A 13,849-nucleotide genomic window follows, 5' to 3' on the forward strand; every position below is an offset into this window, starting at 1 on the left:
GATCAGAGTCCCCTGAATGTACATTAACTCTATTTGACTAAATCAGAGAGTGTTAATGAATCTATCAATGATTTTGCTCATAATACTTTCTCCTATGGGTAGAGAATGGAAATGGCTTCCTGCTATCTGTCTTATTCAGTAAAACCCCGCATTCAGTGAGAGATGGAGGAAATTTTAAATCCAATTGCTATCCATAAGAATCCATTTTACTCACACATCTTTGCTTGCTATCCAAAAGGATATCTATTGTTATAATCTCAGTTTTTTCTTAACTCTCTAGGATTCCCTTTCTTTTCAAGCATGTTCCCACTAATACAAAATTCATAAACTTCCTATTTGCAAAACATACGAAATTTCAATTCCTTTTTACTGTTTTGTTCCAGTCTCCTTAAAAGTCCCACAACTATAATAACACCTTTTATTTAATTTATGGAACTTTACCCTGTAATAGTTGTAGCTACTTTTGCCAGTCTTAACTTTGTTGGGTCAGATGGTACAACAAATCACAAAGTTTGTCTTAGTTACTAGATAAATACAAGTAAAGAAAATAAGTTTAAAAAATGTATTTAGGTACTAAGCAATGAAGCCTCTGTAAAATCTCATCTCTTCTTCTGAACATATATCTATGAAAGACCAATGCCACTACTATCCTCTCCCAAAAAAGCCTTTTTTTTTTTGCTTTTATTTCCACTTTGATTTCAACATCTGCCACATTGTGATAATTTTATTAAGTGTTACACTGGTGGAACCAGTTGCATTAATAATCTTCGTAAATTCTGGTTTGTAGCTATTCACAGACTGTCTAATAAGAACAGGAGGACATTTTGGTAGTCTGTATTTCATGTCTTACTGCTAGCCCTGAACTATTAAGAAGAAAATATAATATGGTCTTCTTGTCTTTTTCATAGTATATGGAGGTAAGTCTCCCCCAAAGAGACCATCCTTGAGGCAAAATTCAAACTCCCTTGTATTGCCTTGGAGAGTTTTTCTCTCCTGCTCCCTCAACATGATTAATAGATTCTTTTAAGAAAACGTCACATCAATTGTTGCAGAACCTACTTTTTGCTTCAAGAAGTGTTATTGTTCCCCACTTCAGAATAATTTTGGCTAGTAATTTTTTCTTTTCTTTTCCAATTTTATTTAAAGTTCTTTATCCAAACACAGCAGTTATGAAATTCTTCCTTTTGTTTTTTTTTTCATCTCATTAATGCAAGTAGAATAGAAAGAAAACAATTTACTCTTTTGATTGATTTTACTGAAGTGTAGGGTATAATAAGATGGAAATAATTTAAAATAATGCTGCCTACTTGAAGAACAATGCCAGAGGAAGCACAGGATAAGGAAAAAACTTCAGGACAGAATGCTGCCCTACGAAATGAGAATCCAACTAATTGAAATCTTTGGGCATCTGGTGACTCTAAGTGAAAATTCGATATAACATTTTTGCCTTCAGTTCTTCCTATCATTTAACAGACTAAGCAAAATGTACAGTGCAATCTTGCATAAAGGAAAAAACATAAAAATCATTGACTGAGTTACCCTGTGGATTTGAAAAATTATACATCAGGATTCAATACTGGGAGCATTCTCTCCCTGTGTGCTTTCCTGGAAACAACTCACAGGGAAAGTAAAAGAACATAAGAGAAGCTTGATTTTTTTCCTTCTACTTGATTGCTGTCTTTAACCTCTTCATTTCAGCCCAATCCTAGGGTCTGTTAACCTTTTTACTTTTAGGACTTGATAGATCATATGCCATTCTTAAAAACATTTTAAAACTAGCTTATTTCTGAAATTTAACACTTTCTGGTATTTTCTGGCTATAAGAATAACAAACAGCTCATGCAAAGTTCAGAGTTAATCTTTTTTTTTTTAATAGCCGTATGCTTGACTCATTGCAACTACACAGTATATAAACCTTTTTAAAAGTTTTTATTTAAATTCTAGTTAGTTAAAATACAGTGTAATTTAGTTTCAGTTGTGCAATATAGTGATTCAACACCTCCATACAACACCCTGTGCTCATCACAAGTGCCCTCCTTAATCTCCATCACTCGTTTAACCTACCCCGCCCTTCACCTCCCCTCTAGTAACCATCAGTTTCAGAACTAATCTTTAGGTATTCTTTACAACCGAAGAAATGCCTTATTCCTCTTTATTTTTTATGTATTTATTTTGGGGTGTTTTTCTTGATTAGCAACTCTACATGTCAGGTAACAAATGTGTCACAAGTACAAGATTAATAGAAAACGGAAGGACATTAAGGTAATATTAATATTGGAAACAGGGAGTTCCCACTTTCATTGATATTCCCAGCTGCATCAATTCCAACCCAATTCCATCTTGATCCAACAGAATCTGGACAAGTGTTTTTTTTTTCAGGACTTCTCTGCAAAAATAGGTACCATTTGGAGACAATTTTTAAAATAAAAAAATTGTAAAAAACACTTAACTTAAAAATAAATGTGCTCTGAATAGTGATTTTACTCCAAATCTCCTTCAGAAAAGCAAATGCACATTACTTGATGGATTTATACATTCTAATATTTTTAATCATTGATTTATGACTTCCGGTCAACCCCTTATCAATGTAAAGTCTTTTGTATTTAGACAGAGCAGAGGTCTTCAGTATTAATACAGTCCATTTTTACTGTGGCTTGTGGTATCCCCACCTGGGCTAAAGAGGCATGTTTTCATTGTCACTGGAGTAAGTGAAGTGCTCCCCAAGAAAAAAGGTCTCTGCTCAGCATATCTCTAAAAAATGAGAGAAAACAAAATCAAAAACAACTAGGAGCTCTTTTCTCCGAAATATTCCTTTAATCCAATGGCATAATTGGCATATAGTTAGATCCAATTCTGCTCTAATATTTTCCTATAGTGCCCTTTCTTTCTTTCTAGGTTTTTTTTTTTTAATGCTAGAAAATGAATCCATCTCTTTCTTGCATCATGACCCATGCTTGGTAAATTCACTAAAATTAGCATCCTATGGCATATTTATTTCCCCAAAGCCAAATCATTAACACTAAAGATAAACTGATGTCCTTCATCCATAACTTGATTAAAAATTTATGATATTTAAGGGTTTCTGGAACTACTCTCCCATCTCCCCAATTTAAAATGCTTTATGTAATATTACACTGCACAGATCTATGAATCTAGCACATCCTTTCATTATTCCAAGGCTGGGTTAAATTCCAAAATCCCTGCAACAAAAAAATACTTAGTAAAATCCACAAATGTAATAAAATGTGAGAAGAACTGACATAAGATGTTTGAAACAATCCTAGCTAGTTTAGTCCCCACAATTACCCCAGTAATTTTCACCTTCATTTCATTTTCCAACTTCCACTAAAGAATCATGAGCTTAGAGAAATTACTTCCCATGTTTGGTTTCACAATTTATGATTGCATATTTTTTCACTATCCTTTTCCTCTCACTCTGTCAAAACTTTAGGAAACGAGGTTGTAGTTTTAACCCAGAGATGATGGAATATCATTATTTTTCTGTCTCCTCTGAGAATGTACTTCCTAGTTGTTTATTCACTAATTAGAACTTTTCTGTACATACATGTGCATCACTCATGGATTTTCCTTTTGTTTAGGATTTGGAGCACACCATTCTTAAATGCAGTGGATCTCTTATATTCTAGTTTAAATAATGGGATACATACATCACTCCACATTTAACATCAATTTAACAAGTTTGGTAAATCCCTCTTCTATTTGGTCCTAGAGGAAAAGTTGGCTGAAAGAACACTCCATATTTGGCTCTTCGCCTCCAATAGATACTTCCTATTCATTCAAAACCACTGCTACCAATATAATCATTTTCTTACTTTGCTGTTTTCCTATAAAAGCAGCTTCAATAAAAAATAGGTGCATGTATCCCTATTCACACATCTATGAGGCTGTAAGTATCCTAGAGAAAGTTTGAATGAATGACAACTGTTTATATTCTCTAGATTGTTATTTAAGAAGAGTGCTAAATTAAATACCTGGTGCTTGCATTATGAATCATTTATGATTGATCTTTGTTATTAATGACAATAAAACTTGACTCTGAAGATCTAGATACTGGTTGAGGCTGTTATTACTTCAAAATGGTGCTGTAATCATAAAACTGATATTAATCAAAAGGTTTATATCATATTGAAATAAAGTATTTTGATGACTACTGTTAAAATTCCATATAGTTTTGAATCTCGAAGCTATAGGCATTCTCTATACTTTAAGCTTTGATATTGGTTCTCAAATGTCAAATTCTATGTTTGTCTTTGGTTCTCTCTTCAGCAATAAATTCCACATTGCAAATATGGTTTCAGTAAATGACCTTCGATTAAGCTCTTTCTTTGCTACTCTCACTGCAGTGCCAATATACTGGCAGCAATATAAAGATTTTAGTAGCAATGTTTCCCTTGCATGTGATAAAACAGATAATAAAGATCAGTTTTCCCTAGGTACAGACTGGCCAACAGTAGCTTTAAAAGACACAAAATGTGCTCTTCACGTAAGTTAGCTACTAAATAAAATACTCAAAAAGATATAACAGGGCTCTTTACAACTATATCAACCATGTTCCAATGCCAAAATGCATGGACATTTAGAAAATTCAACAGTACAAGAGATTTATAAAAACAAATCTGATGATATTATATTAATAATAATTTTAGTAATAGTATTATGGTCAACATTTATGGAAGGATTTCTACGATCATTATACTGTGTTATTTTATATATATTATCTAACTTAAATTATTCCATAATACCTCTGAGGTAGATATTATTATTCCTCTCATTTTTTTTTAGATGAAAAACAGGTTATCCAAATTATCTCATCACAGCTGTGCTTCATACCCTGGTGTGTTGGTCACTTCAGGTTCCCAGCCATTCGCATACACTACTTTAAGAATAAATCCATCTTTGGCCCCTGTTAATAGGCTTTTTTTAATTTGTGCTCTTCTCTGGAACATCCTATTTCATCCAAACATTAAGAGTCACCCTAATATTTTTGAGAACTCTAGCTTTTATGTTATTATATGTATTCATATTTTTCTTGTAATTATGTGATATATTTGAATATGATACATATAATCCAATGGTATTTTCTGTAGGATTTTTTCTTTAATCAGTGTTGTCAAGGCCACTCAACACATATTGAGTTTTTCCAACAAGCTCTAATGCAATGCTCTGACTTGCTGATAATGAGGAATGTTGTTATGAAAACACTGTCAGGAAATTTTGTTAATAGTTTCAACATCCGTAAGAAGTCTATGCTAGATATCTTTCTTTTTGCCTCCAGATATATTTATTTTCCCTCCTTCTCCTCCTGCCCTCTGATCTGACTGGCTGCACTGCATAGACTATATTAACAAGGTGCATGTACTTTAATGGCTTAGGTTGTTTTACCCCAGAGGTAACCAGGCAAGAGGCTGGAGCGATAAAGAGTTGTGTACTTTTTAAAAGCAGATTATATTTTTTACAGCAATTTAGGTTTATGACAAAACGGAGTAGAAAGTACAAGAGAGTTCCCATGCACCTCCTGCCCCCACACAAACCACTGCCTCCCCCACTGTCAACATCCTGAGCCACGGTGGTGCATTTGTTACAATCAATAAACTTACATTGACAGGTTATTATCACCCAAAATTCATAGTTCACATTAGGGAGTTATACACTCTATGGCCTTGGACAGGTGTATAATAATATATATCTACCATTATAGTATCGTACATAACAGCTTCAGTGCCCTGAAAATCCTCCAAGTGCTATTCCTCTCCTTTTTCCTAACCCTTGAAAACCACTGATCTTTTTACTATCTCCATAGTTTTGCCTTTTCCGAATATTTTATAGTTGGAATCATGCAGGATGTAGCTTTTGCAGATTGGCTTCTCTCACTTAGTAATTTGCATGTTGTTTTCTCCATGTATTTTCATGGCTTGGTAGCAGATTTCTTTTTAGTACTGAATAATATTCCATTTTATGGACATGCTATAATTTATTTATCCATCTACCTATTGAAGAACTTGGTGGCTTCCAAGTGTCAAAATTATGAATAAAGCTGCTATTAAGCTCTATGAACAGGTTTTTTGTGGACTTAAGTTTCCAGCTTATTTGGGTAAATACCAAGGAGTACCAGAGTTAGACTGTATGATAGAGGTTACTGTACTTTTTTATTTTGGCCCCCTTTCTGCAAGCCAGGAACCTCTACAAGATGATCTCTCCAGTTAGGGTCCCTTCCTTCATTTCTTCAGGACTCTAGGTGCTAATAGCTGCACTGCTTCTAGCCTCAGATTATGGCACTACCTTATGTGATTTCTTTGTACATGACACTTCTCTTTCTGGTGTGCCACCTGTTTCTTATTTTGACATCAGCCAATAGAAAATCCAAAGTAAACAAAGACCTAAGGCCTATTTGTCTGCATTTTGCTATTATTTCCACATGAAGAATATTCAGAAGAAAAGTACTGCAAAATAAAAATGACATCTTACCAGCCTCTGTACTAAACAGTCTGCAATATGAGACTCTTTTTAGTACAATAGCCTCGAGGAAGGAAAAAGCAAACAAACAAGGTACATCCTTACCACAGTGACAATATCTAATATCTCTACATCAAAATAAATTTGGAGTACCTTTTATAAGAGCTTTCTCTGTACTATATTTATGATAAGCAGTTAGTTATTACCAATTCATTTACTACCAATAGCCATGTGGAAAACTATTATTATCTACATTTTACAAATTAGTAAACCGAGGGTCTTTTGCCAATCAGCAATTGGAATGGAATTGAAAACTCGATCTAAATTCAAGTGTTGTGCTCTCAGTAATCTCAGTTCTGCCTTCCATCTGTAAAATCAAAACATTTAGTGTTCTATACAATATATAAATGACCTAGTTTTAAATTCCAGATTCCCGTAATTGAAGGCAAAACCATGAGCTCCCACGTGTGTGAGTCCTCTCTCTGCATTCTGATCTCCCAGTCCCCAGATCCATGTTCATCAGATTAGCAATGGGGGTGCATGATGCTGCTTCCTCTGCCCCCTGCCCCCTTGTATAGTCATCCTGAGACAGTCACAAAGCTCAGGCCCCTGCCTCTCCCCCCAGCAGACGTTCTACCACTGCACATTCTTCTTGCAGGAAGCCATCTCTCTCTTGCACTAGATTAATAAATTAATTTTGAAAACTGTAGATGGAAGACAGATCACTTAGAAAAGCAATATATCTGATGTTTTAGCAGCCTTGACCAAAATGAAGTGAAGAGTGTTGGGAAGATGGTAAAGGCACACAAAGCTGCTATGATTATAAAAAGCCAATATTGATAAAGTCCTGAAAACAAATTCACCAAAGAGGATTGAAGCCTTAAACAAGTATAAGGATATCATAAAAATGATAATATCAGAGCTATTAAATCAATAAAAAATATCAGAAAAGCTACTTGTCTTCTAAACTCTTTCAAATATTAGAGTTTCATCTTTCCTGCCAAATATTTGGACTTCTTTCACGATTGATTTCCCACTTAGCCTCCAAACATAGGTGGAGGACCTAGAGAGACAGATATAGAATTCTGATACTTAGAAAAACATTTGTAGAAGAAACAGACGTAGAGAAAGAATCACCTTGCCCAATTGTTACAAAAAAGCAACATATTTGTTATATTTCCTTCAGCTGACTCTCTCTAATGACTCTAGATTATGCTTTTAAGCACACCCATGGAAAACATGAGAAGCATAATTATTCATGTTTTCTAGTGATGCTTATAAACAAAACTCACAAAAAAACCATAAGGGGTAAAAGAGAATTAATAACGACAAAAAAACTAGGCTACAAGAAAATAACACTAATATAGAATTTAAATGACTAGAAGTCCAACAGGTTATATATAATTAGTAATCACTACATGCATCCAAAAAAGAAGGTCCTAATGACTAAACAGTATAAGATAAAGTAACATGCAATTAAATCAAATAGTAGACTTGCAAATTAGTGAGTTAAGAATTTATCCCGAGTTTTGGATCAAATTGTTGAACCATGGATTTATTTTACCTTATGTAATGAAGGGTTGTAGTCATTAGCCTTGGATGAAGGAGAAATATAATCTGCATTCTGAGATCACAGGATAGGACTTTTTAAGATGTCTTGCTTTTTAAGCAGACATCGCTGAATATAGCTCATAACAAAATGGTCACTCTTCTTTGACTTATCACATCCCTAAGAAGTTTTAGTTTACTATGACAGTTGGCTAGAATATATTTGTGTAAAAAGAACTAAAAATATGTTCCCTCCAACTAATGACACATGTAGATCCTAGTAAAATAATAATTTATATTGCAAAGATTTCTTATCTCGTTTTCTGAAACATTTTCATGTACAGAAAAAAGTACTTTCACTAGATCTGTGTTATTAAGCACCATACTATTTCATGAATTAAACCCACCGGTTCTCTGTGTTTGGTGGTTTTAGGAGAGCTCTGGTTTTCAGAAGACAATAAAACATGTTTAGATTATAGGAAAAATCCCAGAAAAAAGAGTAATTATATTAATGTTCATGTTTTAAAGCTAACCTCAAATCAGTATCCCTACCACTTTCAAGGTTTGTGTTATACTGGATTGCAGTAAAGATGGGAAGCAATTGAGCAGTTAATAATGGATGGCTATGTATTCTGGATTTGTTTCTAATTCCAGTCCCTTAAAAAGATACAACCCATACAAACATAACACTGGTCCATAGATATTCAATCGCACTTAAAATTAACATGGGTTTAAACTCAGGAATCCTGCAGGAGCAGGTCTTTTCCAGTTTAAATTCTCTAATAACTACAAATTATGCTTTTACGCATACTCATGAAAAACTTAAAAAGCATAATTATTCATGTTTTCTTTTGCTACTTCTATAGTAAACCAATAATATTACATCTTAAAAATTTCAAATACAATGTATGCTTCACCCACAGCCAGCATAACACATTAAGACATTAGTAGTTAACTACTAAAGCTAGAATTTTTTAACACAAATGTTTGTGTGTGCACATATGTGTGTGTGTGTGTGTGTGTGTGTGTGTGTGTGTGTATCAGAAATCCTCTTCAGCAAATATTGAACAGTACAGCATTCTGGTATAAGATAAAAGGATATAACATTTGTCAGACACAATTCCTATACCCACAGTAATACATTATGAGAATTCCTTGGGACAAGATCCCTTTCCCCAAATGCTGTGAGATTTCAGAGAAATAAATTATATTCCATTTGTTGAAAGATTTGTTTTTATAACTAATTGGTTAATTGGCACTTTGGGAAAAGGATAGTGGCTTTCAGGAAAGCTCCATTACTTTGGAACTTTGAAAGTAAAATGGGATTTCAAAGGAAACAAGAAGAATAAAACCAATACATTAGAAGTAAAATATGTTTGGATATGCTAAAAAATATCAAGTAGACAAGGGAGATGATGCATAGCGTTTTTTTCATCTATATATTAGATGTTTCCAAATGTCTACCATGTGCCATGTACCATATCAGCTTCCCCCTAGACTTCTAGGCTGACCAATACATGCTTTCAAGGAGTTTACATGTAGTAGGGAAATAAAGCAAGTAAATAAATACATAAATACATTAAGTAAGTATAAAGTGTGATAAAGGGTGAAAAGGGAACCAATTGGGATCCTAAGGTAGATACCTAGAAAAGGTTCTCTATCTTATTTACATTTTCAGGAGAGATTTCTCTGATAATGAGATATTTATGGTAAGAGCTGAAGGAAGAGAAAGACTGTGATTATGGATTAAACAGAGCTATGCAGAGGCAAAATGTATGCAAAATTCCTGGATCATGAAAGCCTGGTAGAGCAGAGGGGATTAGGGCAGTAGGTGAGATGCATAAGATGAAGCAAAAGAGGTAAGCAGCACCAAGATCATGCAGGGCTTCTAAAACTATGTTGAGAAATTTGAATTGTACTTCACATACAATGGAAGCCATTAATGAATTATGAATAGAGGTTGACATGATCCAAATATGATTCCTCTGGCTGCCTTGTGAAGAATGCGGAAGGTGATAAGAATGAAAACATAGTTAGAAAGATGTCATAGTTCAAGCAAGAAGAAGTGATGATCAAAAGCAATTTGGTGACAGAAGATATGACCATAAATCTGTTGATTGTTGCATTTGGGGATGAGATTGAAGAATGAAACAAATAATAAATATGGATTTCTGATTTCAGCAAGGGCAAAAGTGGTGGTAGTTACTGTGATGAGAAATATCTGGGTAGGGACACAGATTTCAGAGGTAAGAAAAATGTTTTTTGGACAAGTTAGTTCTGAGATATTGGTAAGACACTGAAATCGAAATAACAAATAAGCAATTAAAGTGTGTTTTCTAGAGGAATCAGACTAGAGATAGACACTTGGAACTCCTAGCATATGAATGACTTAAGTGTCATGAGAATAATGGGGATGACCTGGAGAGAGTGTGTAAAAAAAAAAAGAGAGAATGTGAAAACATGCACTAGAATAAGCAAGAATATGCAGCATCATGGGACTCAAAAAAAAAAAAAAAGTCTTTCAATATGTATCATGAAAAAGATGCTTAAACACAATGCTTATATGAATAAATTGAATTAAATTTTACATTCTATAAGTATTCTTTAAATGCCTTTCAATATAAGAGTCATACAATCTTCATTGTGGTGTCAAACAATACCATCTGGGAGGGCCTGAAGGATAAGTGGTCATGGACAAATTAATACGCTAAGGCCAGAGTACACATTAGAAGAAAGGAAAATGTTAGAGGCAGAGCAATGTTGGATTACATAATGCTGGTGTTAGGGAGAAAGGAAAACAGAGGAAAATGCAAGGTTAATATCCTCAAAATACAGCAGTAAGGGGGGAAGCAAATTTAGTTGTTATCAAAGATTCATTAAAGAAACCCTTTAGAAAACGTACAGAAGCAAGGAGTCAGATTTTTTTTTTTTTTAATGGATTGGTAGGGATGTGCCTCATGAATATCCCACTGGAGATATCCATAAAATGTTTAAAATAAGGGGTCAGTCTATTTCCCAGATAGGTACCTACTGGTAGATTCCATGGTCATAAAGATAGCACTTAAAAGGATGGGTATAGATACTATCACCAGACTGATGAAGCTATATTTAATGACAGGCATGGAAAAGTAGTCTCAGCAAGAGCTAACAAAGAAAGTGAAGGTTACAATGGGCATTCCAGGAAGAGTTATCTAGGAAAAGGCAACATCTTTACAGTCTGGAGGAAAGGCTTCACAAAGTCAAGGGTTGGAAAAGACTGCCAAAATGAGGCCACATTTTTGTTTAGTGATAAGAGATGAAACATCTCTTAATCTTTTGGGTATTTTTCTTCTACATTTTTAGCTTAATTCCTCCCTTCCTTTTTAAAACTACTTTTCATTTCAACATTAAGAATTGAGATTTAAAAAAAAGAAATGAGATGGATTCTATCAAATATTTTTTTGGGGGGGTTCAACCTTGCCAAATTAAGTCTACGTGCACTTTGGGCCTAAAGAATGCTGTAACATCCATCAAACACCTGTCTGTTTATTTTTCTTTCTCTTCCTTCCTTCTTTACTCTCTACCTCCCTCCCTTCCTTTTTTCCTTTTTTCTCTCTTTAAATTTTTTTCATTAAGTAACTACAATTAGCTGATTTAATGATCACATTCCTTAAGTGGTAGAATCACTCTTCGGAATCAGCATGTATCTGCCAATTTTTGACCCACTTTCTGTAGTAAATGGGAAGTGGGTTGGGTCAACTTTGAAATTTTTCAACTGTGTAGTTTCCAACATTTGCTAAATTTTCCAAAATTAATTAAGTAAATAATTAAGTAACTGAGTAATCAATATACTGCCTTCAAGTCTCAGCTTTTCTTGAGCTGGAATTGGTACAGAGCAGGTAATGGGATTCCTCAGTGGGTCCTCTATACTTATTTCTAAGACGGACCTTCTTTATGTATGTATTTCTACTAAGGCTTCTGTTACTTGTTGTGATCCTTATGTATTTACATATGTGAAGACAATAAATTCATTGAGATTAGAGCCATTGTCTATTCTTATCGCAGTCCTAGAAACAGATTATAATAGTGTTTAGAACACTCTCGGGGTGAGATAAATGTTTGTCTGCTAAATTAACAAATGAGGAAGGAATTCAGCTGAAAAAGAAGAACCTTAAAAAAAATGACTGAGCATTTACAAAAGCAAAGTGGACAGTGCTGATAACTTTGGGCAATATCATATTTTGCAAAGAACTTCCCCTGAACAAAGTCAATTGGCTACAGGCACTGGATATGGATGTTCAATTTCGTTTTTCTTAAAGTAAAGGGCACATTTCTATCTTTCAAACAAATTGGTGCAATTACTGGAACCAGATAGAATTACACTGCCTGCTATTGTATGTGCTCAGTTTCCCAGAATACGGAATATACCTTCAGGGATTTATTAACAACTTTCTATAGTCAGACTATTTTAATGTTATGAATGCCCTGGACACTGAATCCTCAAGGTATAAAAAGAGTTTTATTTCCAGAAGTTTTTGCATAGCACTTATAATTGTGATAGGAATAATGCAAAATTTAACTCGTAAATGTTCGCTGGCCTTTTTTCCTTTCCACAAATCCTCTGAAGAATATGCTAACACTGTCTGATTTGCCTTCCGATCCTTATCCTGACATTTGGGATAGTAAATTATGGCTGGGGGTGGGGGTAGTGCAAAGGAGGGGAGTGGTTGAATTAGAGAAATGGAGATGTAGAAGGATTTTACATTTTATGGGCAGAGCATAACTGGCAGGAGAGAGAAAAATAGAACAAAAAGAAGAGAGAGGGAGAAGTAGAAGGTGAATACAGATAAACTACAAATAGGTTTGTAGAGTTTGGGAGGGGGATTATTAAGAGACTGGGTCATCTGCAAAGTAAGGAGGGACTTAGGGGAAGCAGCCATGGGAAAGAGGATTTAAAAATATTACTGAACATAGGGGCACCTGGGTAGCGCAGTCGTTAAGCATCTGCCTTCGGCTCAGGGCGTGGTCCCGGTATTCCGGGATTGAGTCCCACATTGGGCTCCTCCGCTGGGAGCCTGCTTCTTCCTCTCCCACTCCCCTGCTTGTGTTCCCTCTCTCGCTGGCTGTCTCTCTGTCAAATAAATAAATAAAATCTTTAAAAAATATATTACTGAACATAATAAATATGTTTCTCTCTTAGCAGAATTTCAGAATACACATTTCAGCAATATCAATTGTGTAAGCATTTACAAACATCAAAGAATACAGTCATTCTCAACTTTTAGAAAATCAAAAAAAAAAACCCAATCTTATGAAATGCACTTTTACTGATCTACCCCCCTCCCTTCCTTCCTTCTTTCCTTCCTTCTTTCCATGTTTCTCTATTACATGAGTGAATACACATGAAGTCATTCAAACTGCAATATACCAAACATTCAATAAATGGTATAGATTATTATGTGCCTAAAATACAATGTAAGGAAGATTTCATAATCCTTATTAAATCAGAATAAAGGAAACATGACAACAGTTTCATCTTTAGAAATCTTTGATGATGATCCACACCATGGGAAATATCATGCCAAATCTTAAAATAAACCTAAACCCATCACATCTATTACATAATTTACTTTTTAACCTATACAATTGATAAAATATGGGAATCTGGCTACTTAGAGATGGAATATGTGTGTATTAATTAGAATAACAACATTTTCTTTAATTTTACCAAACTATTCAAAAAAATAGCTCACGGATTGAAAAATGAACATTCTCTATGACAAATTAAATACAAATTTTCAAACTGGGACTTTTGAAATAGCTAATATTAACCACTAGTAACAAAGCT

At 34.3% G+C, this 13,849-nt stretch overlaps 1 long non-coding RNA gene across 1 annotated transcript in view; it reads right to left on the reverse strand.

Moving 5' to 3' along the window:
* The window catches only part of LOC113251052 (uncharacterized), a 44,512-nt gene that overhangs the window by 18,210 nt on the left and 12,453 nt on the right, over positions 1–13,849 (reverse strand). The window contains exon 4 of the long non-coding RNA XR_006408918.2: positions 12,982–13,132. This is a non-coding gene — a long non-coding RNA (uncharacterized LOC113251052). The remainder of the gene's footprint in view (positions 1–12,981; positions 13,133–13,849) is intronic.

Source organism: Ursus arctos, unplaced genomic scaffold (assembly GCF_023065955.2).
Source record: "Ursus arctos isolate Adak ecotype North America unplaced genomic scaffold, UrsArc2.0 scaffold_10, whole genome shotgun sequence".
Taxonomy (NCBI): Eukaryota; Metazoa; Chordata; class Mammalia; order Carnivora; family Ursidae; genus Ursus; species Ursus arctos.